Here is a 17,730-nt window from a genome sequence, read left to right on the forward strand (position 1 = left end):
AACTACTTATTTGCAGAAAATTTAAATGTGATATTTGTTTTCAGCATAACCTAAAAAGAAATCATTTTTAAATGTTAAGGAGTAAACAACTAAAAAATTACCGTTTTATTTCTTTGTTTACATAGTTGAATTTTCAGTAAAACAACAGAATAGAAATGACAAAAATTACCATCAACGGGTGAATATATAGTTGCTTATCAGGATTCCTGGTACTGTGAAATCTACATCAAGGATTCATGTAGAATACGATTTATGGTTGCATCTCAGAAAATAGGAGTATATTTTGGGCCAGATAGAGAGGATTTACAAAATTAAAAATTGGACTGGTTCCAAAATGCATAAGTTCTGGTCGGCTCTTTTACAGAAATCCAAGATCTATATAAAAAATTTTCTTCGATTTCTGAGATTAATTCATATTTACTCAATTTTTTATTTTATTTGAGGGAAGTAGTAAATACTGGCTATGAATGCTCTTTAGGCATTCAATGGCTCCACCCCAGATTAAGCTCTCCTTTGGTGAGGAGGCAGGAAAATGCCTGCTATCAATAAAGACCACTATAATACTTAGTTTTGTTCATGAATAGATACCTACTGTATACCATGCACCAGTTAAAAAAAAACCCTGAAATTTGTACATCTGAATTTATAATTCATGGCTTATGGTAAAGAGATACATCAAATTTGACTATATAATCAGAAAGAGCACACAATTCTATATAAGAATGCCAAGTTTCATGAGAATAGCTTGAAAAATAAATAACTGGTGGCGAAATTACCAAATTTCTTGAATGAGGTCTGTAATTTAGCTCACTTTTTCTTAAGAAAAATTTTGGCACTTAAAATTCTCATAACTTTTGAACTACCGACGGTATTTTCATAATTCAAACGGTTTTAAGCATCTTTTACATAACTCTTTTCATGCAAGTTGATAAAATAACAATTATCTAAAAAGAAAAAAAAAACAATTTGTAATGTAGTGTCGTCAGCATAAATGTCTGAATGATGTAAGGATGTGATTTGTAAGGATGTAGATCAGGAAGAGAGTTTCTGCCCACTAATGAAATTTTAAAGAAGTTGTATCCTCCATGATTCTCTCAGAGTAGAGTCTTAGAGATTCATGATCACTTCTATTATTTTCCCAAGATTTTGGATGAAGTATGGACTACAGACTTCAATGCAAAAAAAAAAAAAAAAAAAAAAAAAAAAAACCTCGGTCGACATCAGTTTATCTTAACACACACATAAATAATGCCTCTGTAAATAATGTGTTTTTTCATATATTTACACAATTTTAATTCAAGTTTGGATTGATATTTTATTAAAAATAATTTTTAAAAAAGTCGTTTATTTGTGATCAAGATGGATTTTTATGTAGAGTGCATTTACATATTTACAGAACTTAAATTTTTGAGCATATTTTTTGGGAATTGATATTCTTAGTAAATATATTAATAATAAAAATTAATATTATTTGTGACCAAGATTTATATCTATTTACAAAACTTTAATAAACTAGCAGTTCCGTCCGGCTTTGCTTGGGTCCTATGTACTGTTCGTAACTTTCTGTTCATATGTATATATTAAAATGTGTGCATATGTATATATTAAAATGTGTGCATATGTATATATTAAAATGTGTGCATATGTATATATTAAAATGTGTGCATATGTATATATTAAAATGTGTGCATATGTATATATTAAAATGTGTGCATATGTATATATTAAAATGTGTGCATATGTATATATTAAAATGTGTTCATATGTATATATTAAAATGTGTTCATATGTATATATTAAAATGTGTGCATATGTATATATTAAAATGTGTGCATATGTATATATTAAAATGTGTGCATATGTATATATTAAAATGTGTGCATATGTATATATCAAAATGTGTGCATATGTATATATCAAAATGTGTGCATATGTATATATCAAAATGTGTGCATATGTATATATCAAAATGTGTGCATATGTATATATTAAAATGTGTGCATATGTATATATTAAAATGTGTGCATATGTATATATTAAAATGTGTGCATATGTATATATTAAAATGTGTGCATATGTATATATTAAAATGTGTGCATATGTATATATTAAAATGTGTGCATATGTATATATTAAAATGTGTTCATATTTATATATTAAAATGTGTTCATATGTATATATTAAAATGTGTGCATATGTATATATTAAAATGTGTGCATATGTACCATAATACCTTTCTATATGATAGGCTTCCTTAACTACAATAGAGAAAAATTGATAGAGACCGCAGACGACAAATTTTTTTTTAACTTTGACCTTAATTTTGACCCCTTAACATTTATTTTTTTGGGCTCAAATTTAAATGTCTAAACCATGTCCAAGTAACCTACATGTAAAATTTCAAATATTTAGACCCAAAATTGGCGGAGGATTTTGGTAGAGCCTGTAAAAGTGAACTCTTAAGTCTGACCTCTTAGCAGCAAAATTTTCGCGCAAAACCTTGATTAAAAAAAACTTGGTGCATGTCTGAATATCCTTCATGTAAAATTTCAAATATTTAGACCCAAAATTGGCTTAATAGTTGCTAGAGATCGCAAAGATCAACTCTTTTGAAATTTGACACCTTGAAAGCCAACTTTTCGGCCAACAATCGATTAAAAGGCTTGCCCTATGTTTGAATACACTTTATGTAAAAGTTAAAATGTTTAGACTAGAAATTGGCAGAGTAATTTAGTAGAGACCACAGAGGTCAATATTTTTTTTTTTTTTTTTTTTTTGTAACTTTGACCCCAATTATGCCCCTTTAACATTTATTGTTTTGGGCTCAAATCAAATTATAAAGTTAGATCCATGTCTAAGTAACCTATATCTAAAATTTCAAATGTTTAGATCCAAAATGGTGGAGGAGTTTGGTAGAGTTCTGAAAAGTCAAATCGTTGAACTTTGACCCCTTAACAGCCAAATTTCTGGTCGAAAATCAATCACCAAGATTTTCCCAAATCTCAGTACCCTGTATATCAAATTTCGAGTCTGTAGACTAAAAATTGACAATTATTGTGTAGGAAAATGTACACAGACATTTTCACTTTTATAGGTATATAGTTATACTAGCATTTCAGCCTGGCGTTGCCCGGGTGTTTGGAGGTGTGCGTTGAAAAAAAAAGTGGTATTAGGAAGGCAGGCTTGACCCTGTACCGTGAAGGAGGAAAACAATGGGGAAAAAACGTGACATCTTTGCTGTTATGACCACTGTTAAACCGGAAGTGATGTAGGTTTAAATTAAGGCTAGACAATCGAAAAGAGGGGATGACTTTCGAAAATATCGTCAAAAAAAGCGACACCTCCCTGTAGAAAAGTGCCCAGTTAAGGGTGAAGAAATTAATGTTTTTAGCCAATTTTTCGATATTTGTCGTCTGAAAGGTCGAGCTTCAAAACGGTACTGATTTTGTGAAAATTGGTCGCCTCTGTCGAAAGTTTTAGGCAGACATGCAAACATACATACATACATACATTTATATATCGGTAGCGCAAATTTTTGACCCAAACCGATTAAAAACTTGCCCTATCTCTAAATACCCTTTATGTAAAATTTCAAATGTTTAGACCAGAAATTGTCTAATTTGGTAGAGGCCGCAGAGGTCAAATTTTTTAAACTTTGACCCTTATGACCCAATAACATTTATTGTTTTGGGCTCAAATCAAGTTAAGTTAGATCCATGTCTAAGGAACCTATATCTAAAATTTCAATTGTTTATACCCTAAATTGGTGGAGGAGTTTGGTAGAGTTCTCAAAGGTCAAATCATTGAACTTTGACCCCTTAACAGCCAAATTTCTGGCCGAAAACGGATTACAAAGATTTTCCCAAATCTCACTACCCTGCATATCAAATTTCGAGTCTGTAGACTGAAAATTGAGTTATTTGGTAGGGAAATGTACACACACACACACACAGACGGATACTCACTTAGATTGTTGTTGTGTAGAGATGGTATCACACATTTCGAAAAACGTGAAAACAACAATAATGATACTAAAAACGAGTTATACTATTTACTTGTGACACAAGTTCCCCAAAATGATATTTTTATTTAATAATGAGTTATATTATTTACAAAACATTTTGTGGAGAACAGAATTTTGTCTACATTTAAAACTGATATATATATATATATATATATATATATATATATATATATATAATTTAAAGGAGGTTAGAACAATAGTCTAAAGAGCTTGATGTATTTCAAATTAACAGTGACATTACTAGTTTAATTAAAATACAGGAAAGAGAAAGTGCTCGTTGTAATTTAGATATATAATAAGCTCGATAGGTAAATATCCTAGAGTTAATTCAATATTAAGTAATGTGATTGAAAATTTAAAAATCAAATTATGATTAAATTAAAAATCCGTTTCATAAGAAGGAACAACAACAAAATCAATCAATACATCTGCCTTACTTTTAATGCTAGGTTTATTTATGGTGTCTTTTAAATTTAATAAAAACCCTTCAAATTTGCTGACGAGGAGACCTTGCTTATTCAAAAAACTATATGTAATTATTGTACGCAACTTGATGTCTACCACAATAAAAAGCGTTGTTTTCCGAAACGATCGTACAGATAATTGATTTTGTTCTTCCTTCTTATGAAACGGATTTTTAATTTAATTATAATTTGATTTTTAAATTTTAAATCATCAATCACATTACTTAATATATATATATATATATATAATAGAGAATTCAGGACACTAATTTCTCCTGTAGGCAGTCAGTGAAGAAGAAATTCTTCTAGACTGAGGTAATTATTAGGTATAATAAAATCAGAAATATAATGAACAGGTATAAACAATCGAGATATAAAAATAATTTAAAAAACTTTTTGATAAAACTATATAAACCAAATGTTTTAATGGCAGAAACAAATATAAAATAACTGACTTGTTCAGATGTTGGTGAATGTTTTGCAGATTTTTGCAAGTCAAGATTGATTTTTTTTTTACGTGGAGTATTTTTTTTGTATATGTTTTTAATACAATTCAATATTTATGTAATTATTCTTTGAAACATTAACTTTAGTGACAATTAATATTGAAAAATATTACATTTTAATTTAATCTCATAATACCGGTCATGTGATCAATTTATTAATTAATGAAAAATCCAAAAGTTGAGCAAACCAAAATTCTATCAGGTATTAAAAAGCAATATAATTGAAAATGAAAAGAAAATACTGTAACAAATGGATAGAACCGTTTTCAAAGATGTGTGCCCTTTGATTTCGAAAGACAATCTATTCATAATTGAATGGATGAAACAGCATTTTTTACTGGCAAATGAAATGAATTGTGAGTGTTTTAATTTCTATATAAATTGAACGAAACATTCAGTGACCATGGATAAATATATTTGGAAATGCCAAAATAAGAATTGTGAAAAATATAAAACCAAAACCTTGATGATACAAATCAGTTTTTTTTAAAAAATCTAAGTTATCATTACAAACATGGATAGTAGAAATATATCTACAGAGTGGAACTATAAAATTGTCGATCTAGAAAAAGATGACATGATTCCATTTCCATTTGATGAAAACCAGGTTTCTTATTTTGTTGCAGACCATTTACTTGTTGCCAGTTGTGTACAAATCCCATGAGTGATAGCTTTCTGTCATGTCTGAAAGTGACGCCATGTTCAACGAGCGAGATTGGAGATGTACCGCTGTACAACTCATGCTCTCTACTGATCCAAGTTATGACCACAGGACCATTGCCAGAACCTTCAAAATGCATCACTGGATTACCACAAATAACAGGGATGTGCCCAGAGGAATGAAAACAAAGTTTCCGGCCATAGTTATAGTTATGGTCTTTGGTGTGGTTTTTACCTGTTTTTCAAATTGTGATACCATCTCTGCACAATATCTGTTGATTCATTTTTTTGTGAATAGATATAAATCTTGGTTGCAATTAAATAATTTAACTTATTTTTATTATTTTTAATAAAAATATCACTTCAAACTTTAAAGTTGTAAATATATAAAACTGCATTCTTGTTATTCAGAGGCGATGTGTGTGCGAAGATCAAGGTAAACCAGTGTCAATTGAAATCGACTTTTTTTTTTTTTATTGAAGTTTGTTTGGTTCATATTCCATACTTTGTTCAAGATTTTATACATTATACAAATTGTCAAATAATTTTAGTAATTTGTCTAAAGAAAAGGGGAGGGTTAATATATTTGAATTTTTACGAATGTTATACTCATAACCTTAAGAATGCAGTTAGTGATTTGGAAACGCTTCAATTATCTTCCCTGGTAAATTTTGCTTAAGAATACACTTTTAGATTTTAAGTAGATTCTCTAACCTTTCTTTCTGTAGGGAACACAAAACTCATACATACATTGAGTTTTATATATAGATATAAAATTGTTTCATATACATTTGATTTGAACTTTTTAATTTCAATCATGTTTTGAATTGTTCACTTAAAAATTGAAACTATTTTAAATTTCAACATTTGATAAAATAAATTGAAGGGTTATTTCGGTCAATTCCAACAAAGGCCTCTCCTGAAGGTTCTCTTTGTTTTTTACATTTTCAATTTAGATTTCTGTTAGGGGATTCCTGAAAAATTTAAGCTTAATTGGTTTCAAATTTTTTTATACTAATAGATCAGCACTTTAAAGCATGAAAAAATTAAAATAGCTTAAAATAATTCGTTAATGCAATACTGCTTAATAAATAAAAAATAAAAAAAATGGCTAAAAATAGGAAAGTGACTATTTCTGTTTGTTTGGATATTTTCCCCTCTTTAATACTATATGCATCACATTTTTTTACACTACTTTTCAGTAAAAATATGTCTTCATTAAAACACAGGATTAAGTGCTGAAAGATTGCCATATAAATGTCTTTTTGTGCAAGGACTCAGAATATGGCATTGAAAATCTCCAGAAATGGTTTCTTAGTTATCTACCAATGAACTTGTATAAATGTTACAAAGAGTGGCACTGTGCTATTATCTCTACTTTACTTGGGAAAAATAAAGGTCAGATACTTTTTAGACGGGCCTCGTAGGGTTTTAAGTTGTCTTTTATTACACAATAAATATCGAAGATGAAAACTTTAGTGAATGTTTAAAATGATCTAATTTGATAGTTTTCATTTACCACAATATACATTTTTAAAATCGTCATTTTTACTTATACATCATGAAATTTATTTTTTTTACACAAGATGGAAACTTTTTAAAATTTCCAATCTTTGAACAAGTTTAATTCTGTGATACCAAAATAAACTTAATACAATTGTTTTGTAAAATCTAAGTGTTTACATGTAAAGTTTTTAGATATAATGAAAATAAAATTTTAGATTGAGATAGCTAATATGATTTCCAAAATTCTTGTAATAAATTTTGTTGGCATTTTTATCACTTTATTTGCTCAAAACTCTTAAAATATCTCATTTAGGTTATTTATTAAATAGCAGGACCTGTCGGAATTCCATGGAATGAGAAATCTATTTAATTAACAAATGATAAAGCTGATATTTTTATGGATAGTGTAAAACATTAATTTTTTTTTTTTACATAAAAATCAATAACACACAACAAATATAAATTTATTAACACTTCTTTGAAAATTGTGTCCATTGTATTTTAAATAAAGAACTGAATCAAATGAGATAAATTAATACGTACTAATAAATTCTTGGAAAGTAATATTGTGCTACATGGTTCAATACAAATAATAAAAGTATGTTTTAAAAGACAATCTTTAATATACTTCTTCAGTCCAGTACCTCTTAGCAAACACTTTTTTTTCTTATTTAAGACTTGTTGAAATAGTTTCAGGAAACTAAGATTTATCATCCAAGTGATTTTTACAATGAATTTTTTAAATTCCAAATTTACCTGAACTTGTCGGTTTCTGCTGCTGTCATGAAAACATTTTCTATTATAACTTTTTTTCACATAAAAATTTTTCCTTTTAAAGATTAACTTTAGGCTTTAATCTTTCAAACACAATCAAAAAGTAATCAGAAACCTACAAAAAAAATATAAGCCGGCTTTCAAAACTGTCTCTCAATCAGTTTCCACTATTAAACTGCACGTACCTAATATAAAATCTTTCATCATTTTATGGATTGAATTTTTTTTTTTTTTTTTTATCAATGTTTTTATTTTTTTTTTATACTTCTGTTTGTGTGATTGTACAGAACATATAAAAAAAGCTGACACTACCATTGTTGATATTTAGACCTTAAGCTTTGTGGCTAATAGAATTTACTACCTTATTACATAATTTCACTTCATTTTATAGTCCATGTCCAAGATATATTATGTCTCTGGGTGTGCATACATGTGTTTTTTTATTTTTTATATTTTGTAAAAGTGTGTGTATCACTAACAACTAATCACATTTCGGCAATAAGCTGTCCAAAATTATATATACTAATACTGGTTGCATATGACTAGGGAAGATATACTATGCTGTATCCTCTCTCCCAAAAAGGTGATAATACCTGAGAGGATAGAATCATCACTAATGAACATATACTACACTGCTACACCAAGGTGGACAACTGAAGATCTGGACAAAAACCATTGAAAAGCTGAACTCCACAGGTAAATCATGGCTGACTCAATCCAACCAGAGTAAACGCTGTTGTAACTACAACTGCCCCCCCCCCCCTTCTTCACCCCGAGGAGATAATATCTGTTAGGATGATCTGACAAATGAACATACACTACCTTACCACCAGAACTGAGCACTAAAAGTGGTACATGAGTCTGAAATGGTAAACTGAATGGAATATTCTTACTAATAGTATAGTTTTGTCTTCATATATACCAAATCTTTGTTGCTAGCAGTGAAAATTGTCTTTCAGCGATTTGGTTTTGTGGACAAAACCGTTTCATCAAAGGAGTATTAAGGAAGATAAACAGAGATCAGGAGTCTGATAATAATGAGAGCTACGAGCTTGAATAGCAGAACATTCTTAACAAATAAGCGATTTAAATTCCCCCCCCCTTTTGCTTTTGGTTAACTTTGTGTTATTGCCATTTGTTAAAAGCTGTCCCTTATAAAATGTTAGGTAAAATGTGGAGTTACCTCCCTTCTGTATCTACTTATAGCTGCCATTTTTCCCCCTGGTTGACTATGTATAATTTAATTTGTTTTTTAATCTTTAATAACAATATTTTCTGAATATTTTACTTTTATACTAAAACATGTACAATACAAAAGAGTTGTTTGGGAGGAGCAATTCTGAAATCCATTAAATAATAAGCGACTGTAGATTATGAAATTTTAATTTTTTGGTTTACATGGCAGCAAAATGTTTATAAAAAATATATTAAAAACAAAAACTTCCTTTCAAAACTTAAAATGAAATGACTTTCAATTCAGTTGTATATGAAAAAAAAATATTAAGTTGGAGTGAACAAGAATGCCTATAGCTACCCGTACCAAAGATGGATAAAAATCCGAAAGAATACAGTAAAATCTCCTGCATCCCAAAGATGGAAATCATTTTGTTCATGAAAAACGACACAGGAAACCCATCTTTTACCTTCCTCCCCCTTTTTAAGCTAACTATAAGGATAGTTGACCTAACCTACCTACTCTTATCTTTATAACTGAATATTTTAATTTTGTGATGGGATTGGGTAATACATTTCTTCTCTGTACATACAGCTGAATAGGAACAAGTCTTCTCAGCTCAGAACCTCATTCTTGCTCCTCACTAGAACATTAAGAGCAGCTTCTTAGGACCAATAATTCTTTGAAATGTATGTTTTAAAGTTCTTGTCATGTAATCCTTTTGCGGGATGATTGGCATTGATACTATTCTTCGATTTATGTAGGAGAAAAACTATAAGGATATTTTTTGCATTTTAAAATATTCGCTTTTTCTCGTCTTATTCTGGGAATTGTAACATGCATTTCTGAGGAGAGGGGGGGGGGTGCTAATAAAATTTTCCAGACACTCATTAAAATCAAGTTTATGGGTCCCGGGAGTCCTTAAATTGAAAGTTAGAAGCATTACTTGATAAATCTCATCTGATTGGAAGCAGGTCACCCCACGGAGCTTAAATATGGATTTTTGTAAATCAAACATAGTAGATACAACTTGTCGAAAGTGTGAACTAGCATTGCAAGCGTATGCTGTATTTTCATGGACATCGGCAATATTACATACCTAATGTGCTTCAACAAGTCATATCTTTTTTGTTTGTTGGTCAATTTTTAAAAGAATTACATTGATTAAAAGAGAATCGAATAAGCATTCCAATGATGTTAATTTATTTTTCTTTTATGCGTTTAATGTTATGTTCCAAGTTAAAAATGAAAAAACAGTAAATCTTTAATAACAATATTTTCTGAAAAAAAAAAAAAGGGAAACAGTTTTTTCAATTTTTACATTTCATATGTTACATTTGAATACCTATGCGCAGGGTTAAATTTGATTGGATATGGCTGAAATTTTACAAGCTATATAAACAAAGAAGTCCATCTCTACTGGTGTTTGATTTTTATTTTTACGATCACAGGAAGCAAAGTTATGACTGAGCAAAGTTGACAGAATATTTCAAAATTGATAAGATAAATCGGTACATATCATCCATTTTCATATAGATAATAGTTTCAGAATTATTTTCATGTATAATATGTAAATATTTGATAATTATTAATTGTGCGGAAATTTCTTTAAAATGTTATCTTTTATAGAAATTCAAATCGCTTAAAGGGAAACGATGACAGTGATGGTTAGCTATGCGTCAACCATCGCTGTCAGCGTATTAACGAGTTTGTATTCTCTTAAAAATAGAAAACTGTTTTTCTGCTTTCAAAACGAAAGAAAAATGTTCATTTTTTTTTTATTCTGGATTTGTCAATTTAAAAAAATTATTTTCTAGTTTTTTAAATTTGATTTCCAAACAATACTATTTTGTTGTTTTTAACGCTTGTAGTACACATGCACTAAAAGTGTTAAAAAAAAAAAACAATGTGCTAAGTAAATACATGCATTTGTTTTTTAGTGGTAAAAAAAAAACCAACAAATAAAAGGTACTTTTGCTACCATGCTGAAGTCATAACATTTAGAAACCCATTCTTAACATAAGGAAGGAAGTATGTTTTGTTAACTATTCTGTACTTTCACCTAACAATTAAATAAAATATATCGTGAAACAATTTTTGAATCCGTAAAACAAACCCGTTTTTTTTCTTTCTTTTTTTTAACTGAAGATATCTAAATAATAATAATAATTAGGCGATTCGATAAAGAATTTCATTGTGATGTATTTTGTAAATTTTTACTTTGTTTCCACCATAACATTTTTCTTTAAAATGACTACATTTTTAAGGTTTTCGGGTATGCTGAAAACGAATATCGCCTTTTAAATTTTCCGCAAATAAGTAGCTTTCCGGATATTAAGCAATGTCATTTCTAATGTTATTGCTGGTGGCCATCTTGGTACTTGCATTTGCGCATAGTTTCTCAGAGTTACGTTTGCGCACTCGCATGTACCAAGATGGCCATCACCGATAACATTAGAAACATAAGACATTACTTAATATCCGGAAAACTACTTATTTGCAGAAAATTTAAATGTGATATTTGTTTTCAGCATAACCTAAAAAGAAATCATTTTAAATGTTAAGGAGTAAACAACTAAAAAATTACCGTTTTATTTCTTTGTTTACATAGTTGAATTTTCAGTAAAACAACAGAATAGAAATGACAAAAATTACTATCAACGGGTGAATATATAGTTGCTTATCAGGATTCCTGGTACTGTGAAATCTACATCAAGGATTCATGTAGAATACGATTTATGGTTGCATCTCAGAAAATAGGAGTATATTTTGGGCCAGATAGAGAGGATTTACAAAATTGAAAATTGGACTGGTTCCAAAATGCATAAGTTCTGGTCGGCTCTTTTACAGAAATCCAAGATCTATATAAAAAATTTTCTTCGATTTCTGAGATTAATTCATATTTACTCAATTTTTTTTTTTATTTGAGGGAAGTAGTAAATACTGGCTATGAATGCTCTTTAGGCATTCAATGGCTCCACCCCAGATTAAGCTCTCCTTTGGTGAGGAGGCAGGAAAATGCCTATTCACAATAAAGCTATATTTAAATACCACTATAATACTTAGTTTTGTTCATGAATATACACCTATTGTATACCATGCACCAGTTAATCCCCCCCCCCCGAAATTTGTACATCTGAATTTATAATTCATGGCTTATGGTAAAGATATACATCAAATTTGACTATATAATCAGAAAGAGCACACAATTTTATATAAGAATGCCAAGTTTCATGAGAATAGCTTGAAAAATAAATAACTGGTGGCGAAATTACCAAATTTCTTGAAATGTTGAGGTCCGTAATTTAGCCCACTTTTTCTAAAGGAAAATGTCCACGGAAAAGCTTAAATTTTGGCACTTAAGATTCTCATAACTTTTGAACTACTGATGGTATTTGCATAATTCAAACGGTTTTAAGCATCTTTTATATAGCTCTTTGCAAGTTGATAAAATAATAATTATCTAAAAAGAAAAAATCAACTTGTAATGCTATGTGAACTGAGAAAGGACTGTTTACTTTGTGTTGCCAGACTATCCGTCACATTCACAAAGACCTCAACCATCAATACCAGCAAATGTTCTCACTTTGGACCCTGGTATTGCCCTGAAGATATGTGAATAATGAAACAGGACTTCAGACTAACTGGATGTTACTCAATCCAAAATATCCAGCAACAGCTTAACCTGTTTGCTCTATAGCACCACCAGCGGCTTAACTAACTCCCCCGACTTTCAAGGTAAAGTTTAAATGTGACAAACCAGACAAAGGTAAAGGTGCACATGAAAATAAGATGCACCAAATCAGAAAATGTACGTTATTGCTTTTTATGAAGTTTATATACAGTTTGTGGAAGTTGCTGACTCATTTTACTATTTTGGTGATATCTGCACAGGAGGTGAATTAAATTCAGTCTTGTAGAAGACATGAGAAGTTTTGAACAGAGCTTATTTTAACCTGTTTACTTTCATTGGTTACTTGAAATTGTTTCATTGTTTACTAAAAATTATTTTTTGTTTGAATTTTCAATTGTTATTCATTTTGGATTTTTATCTTCTTTTGCTCCTTGCACACGCTTCCATCTCCCATTTCTCTTCATTTCTTGTAAATATTTGAAATTTTTGAGAGATAATTCAGTAAAGAAATAATTTAAAATCAGTTTTTGATAAAATGTCTTGAAATCTTATAAATACTTTAGATTTTTTTCATCTTATTTATGAACTATGCCTTTTTTTAACGGAATTATTTATTTTTAAATTTGAACAACCAAATTGTTAGAAAAAAGCCTTCCACCTTAATTATAGTTTTATATCTATATGCTAAAAAGATTTTCTAAATTTTATAATGTGCATTGTCTTGCTTGTCTGTAATATTTGTTTACATAAACTCCTCCATCCCCTCTAACTACTTTAACATGCCTTGATATTTCCCACTCTGCCGTAAGGACTCTGACAGACATATGCATGGGCTTGGAGTCTATATTTGAAACACCCTCCTAGACTAGAGAAACAAAACTATAATCAGAAAATCAAGCCTTTATGTGCTTTAGACTTAATATGCAACATAACATTAGTTACTTTTATTTTCTCTACCGCTCTCCCTCGACCAAGGACTGTACCCTAATAAAGTCTGACAGCATAGATACAGCACTTTTCCTCGACACTAGCACACAAGTGCATGTATTTGGTGACTTCAATGTCCACCACAGCAACTGGCTTGGATTTTTTTACTTACACAGATGCAGCTGGTAGCACAACACATAGCTTTTCTATATTTCATTCCCTATCACAGATGGTTGCATTTCCAACCCGTTTCCCAGACAAGCATGAACAACACGCTTCACTTCTTGATATGTTTCTGACCACAGTTCCCGATGATTGTGTAACAAATGCCACTTGGAAATGCTGACCATGCAGTGATAATGGTTGAAATCGCCCTAAACTCTAGAGCCATTGCTCAAAACAATGAGATATTATAAAAAGGCTGACTGGGAAGCCATCCGGGATCACATCAGAGACACCCCATGGTGAAATATCTTTTCACTTCCTGCTGAACAGTGCGCAAATGAGACCACTGAATGGTTCAAAATGGCAATTGAAGCACATGTTCCAACTCTCCCCAATGGTTTACTTCTACCTGTGCAGCTGCCATTGCGCAAAAGCAGAATGCGTACCGCAGATTTAACTGACATAAGTCCAGTTCAAACAGACAGAAGTATATAGAAGCCAGAAGTAATTGTAAGAAAAAAATAACGACAGCTAAGAGAGCATTTACTGAAACCACCAAAAAACGCATTGAAGCACAGAAATTAGGAATCTGTGACTTCTGGAAAATCTACAACAGTGTAGTAAATAATGGGCAATCAACAATTCCCCCACTATCCAACAACCATGTAGTTGTTTGCTCAGCAACCGAGAAGGCTAACATGCTTGCCAGTCGATTTGCCTCCAACTCCACACTGGATCCTGCAAACCTCCACTCCCTGACTTCCTTTTGTAGACAGACGCCACACTAGACAATCTGAAAATCACCCCTTCTCGGGTGCATGCTATCATAAAAAAATCTTGACACTTCAAAAGCATGTGGACCTAATCTTATCCCGGCTGTGCTATTAAAAAAGTGCTCCATCGAAGTAGCTTCAGTTCTCTCCAAACTTTACAACAAATGCCTTAATGAATCTTGCTTTTCTGCCTGCTGGAAAATTGCTTCTGTGGTACCAGTTTTCAAGAATTCTGGCGAAAGAACTGACCCAGTAAATTAGCGCCCCAGTAACCTTCTCCCACTTTTCACCAAAATATTTGAGTCCATAATTAACCAAGCTCTAGTCCATCACCTTACAGATGCTTAACTTCTGACCAACCAACAATATGAATTTAGGTAAGCCTGTTCCATAGCAGACATTCTAACTGTAATCTCTGAACGCATATACCATTCACTAGACAAAACAGGGAAGAGTAGAGCGGTAACTCTAGATATATCTAAGGCTTTTGACATGGTATGGCATGAAGGTCTTCTCAGGAAAATCAGATCATACGGTATCACTGGAAGAATACTTAACACAATTAAATCCTTCCTAGATAAGAGAAAAATTCAGGTTGTCCTTGACAGTCGTATATCTAAACAATGATATAAATGCGGGAGTGCCTTAAGGGTCTATCTTGGACCTCTATTATTCCTAATATTCATAAATGACCTCCCTGACAAAATTGTCTGTGAGATGGGTATATATGCTGATGACACCACACTATAACAAACACGACAGGAAAACAAATGGACAGATATCTAAAGAAATGACAGAAACACTAGAGGATGACCTCCAATCTGTAGTGGAATAGGGACAAAAATGGATGGTCACATTTAATGCTGCCAAGACTAAACTTGTTTCCTTCAATAATTACAAGAAACCTTCTCTACCACCAATAGCAATGGCCAAAGACTATTTATCTGAAAGTACATCTTTTAAACTCCTCGGCCTAACGTTCACAGGAAACATGAGTTGGAACAATTGCATTTAGAGCATTACCAGGGTCGCTGCAAAGAAGGTAGGTTCTCTCTACCGTGCTAGAAAGCTACTAACGCCGAAAGTATTCTATACCTCTATAAGGCCACCATTCGCTCATGTATGGAGTATTGCTGTTACATTTGGGCTGATACATCGGCTACTAGTCTCTCACTCCTAGACAAGGTTCAAAAGAGAGTCGCTAACCTGGTAGGTCCTAAACTGTCATCTAAGCTTCAGCCTCTGTCCCATCAATGAAATGTTGTATCCCTCTGCCTGTTCTATAAGTACTTTAACAGTGAATGCTCCGACGAACTGCAAGCACTTGTGCCCCCTCGATGTGACTACCCCCGACAAACCCAACAAGCAGCGAAATCCCACCCCTTCACAGAGATCCCTAGAAGTAAAAGAGCCTCCTACTTCAGTAGTTTCTTCCCCAGAACTGCTAGACTTTGGAATTCCCTTCCGGGTTTCTGCTTTCCCAACTGTACCGACATGCAGAAGTTCCAGTGTGATGATAACCAACATCTTGCTGCCCAACTCCCTACATAGTACCCCTGTAGCTTATGCCCCTGATAGTAGCCCCCTACATCAAAGTGGCAATGTGCCTTGTTTGGTGTGAAAATGTAATTAAAAAAAAAAATCAATTAGGTTTTAAGGACCCCACAAAATAAGCAAAACAAAAGGGGTACACTCGTTGAGTTTTGACACAAGTGACATCTGTAAACAGTTTATCACAAAGTCAAATTTTAATATAAAGATTTTTAAAAACATGGAGAGAAGGATATACATATGGAATATTTTTAATGTTTGTTTTTTTGATTTACAAAACTTTTTAATAAACAAATGCAGAGATTTTGGCCATATTCTAACTTCTCATCATGAGTTCCTTCTGTACATTTTTTTTCCATTTATAAAATGATTATAATTCTAATAAATGTTTGTATTTTTCTTTTTTCAAAAGGAAAAATCATTTTGCATTTTAATATATTTTTTGTTGGTAGGCATTTTAATTTTTAAATAAGAAACTTGGTTTTTCATCACAAGCTTTGATTAAATTTTTTTAAATATATTTTTGTCTTAACCAGTTTACTCTCATCTTTGAGGAGAACAGTCAGTCTTTTCCTTTGGCAATACATTAAAATGTGTATCCCATTTTGTCTGCCTCTATTCTTTATGAAGGCAGGATGCGACACGATTCAGCAGTGATGTAGGACACAAAATGTACAGCAGAAGGACTAATGATTAAAAATATACATTTACTTGAAAATCGATGACATCTTAAATGATGAATAATAGCTTTTGGGAAATACTACTTCTGTTTTTAAAGTGATTGACCATAGTTAAGTGACTTGAAGGCTAGCATTACATTAGTTACTACATTGAAGTGTAGGGGAGAGTGTCACTTTTTTCTAGGATTGTTCACTTACCCTTGATCCTCACCTTATAATGCTGAGTGTTTAGCAAGAGAGCATCAAGTACCATTTTTTTTTTTTTTTTTTTTTTTTTAACTTTGATATGATTCGACAGAGGATTGAACTTTGATCTTCTGACACGTTAGTAAACACTGTTACCATTATGCTGAATAGGTCATCGTATTTATTTAATCATGACTCTTATTTCCAATAAATTATTAAAAAGAAAATGTTTTCCGTATTTAGAAATCTTATTTTGAATTGGGGTTCTTATATATGAAATATACTTATTTAGTTGAAAATATTTCCTGGCTGTATGTTTAGTAAAATCAGTTTAGCGGTAAATAAAATTTGTAAGCAAACATCTAATTTCCTGCCATAAAATATTTTTTCAAGTACTTACTTGAATGTTGAATACGGCATCGCTTTTCTTTTTATAAAGCTTAATGATTTCTTAAACATTGCACATATTGTTTTATCTCTTTAGTAAAACAAAATTCGGTTTTCTTAATTTAAAAAAAAAAAAAAAAAAAATTAGTTTCAAAATTTAATTTGGTTCTTCTACGAAATTTGAACCAAATTAAACTGACTTGCCAAGTTAAAGGTTAGTTTAGTTTTGGAGTTAGTGTTAAAGAGAACAGTTCTGTTCAAATTCTACAGAAGTTTTAGATTTTAATTATATATGTGCATCATATTTACCCATAGTGCT

General features: G+C 31.2%; 1 protein-coding gene across 3 annotated transcripts in view; it reads left to right on the forward strand.

The window, feature by feature from the left end:
- Positions 1 to 17,730, forward strand: part of LOC145258286 (ran-binding protein 9-like) — a 209,088-nt gene that overhangs the window by 40,752 nt on the left and 150,606 nt on the right. The window contains exon 1 of one of the 3 annotated variants that reach the window (XM_080116297.1): positions 8,518 to 8,630. The exons of the other annotated variants lie outside the window; for them this stretch is intronic. The gene's annotated coding sequence lies outside the window, so the exon portion shown is untranslated. Of the gene's footprint in view, positions 1 to 8,517; positions 8,631 to 17,730 lie in introns of those variants that run through there. 3 annotated transcript variants of the gene reach the window in all.

The sequence above is a fragment of the Euprymna scolopes genome, chromosome 33, assembly GCF_053919585.1.
Source record: "Euprymna scolopes isolate OS-2025 chromosome 33, ASM5391958v1, whole genome shotgun sequence".
Taxonomy (NCBI): domain Eukaryota; kingdom Metazoa; phylum Mollusca; class Cephalopoda; order Sepiida; family Sepiolidae; genus Euprymna; species Euprymna scolopes.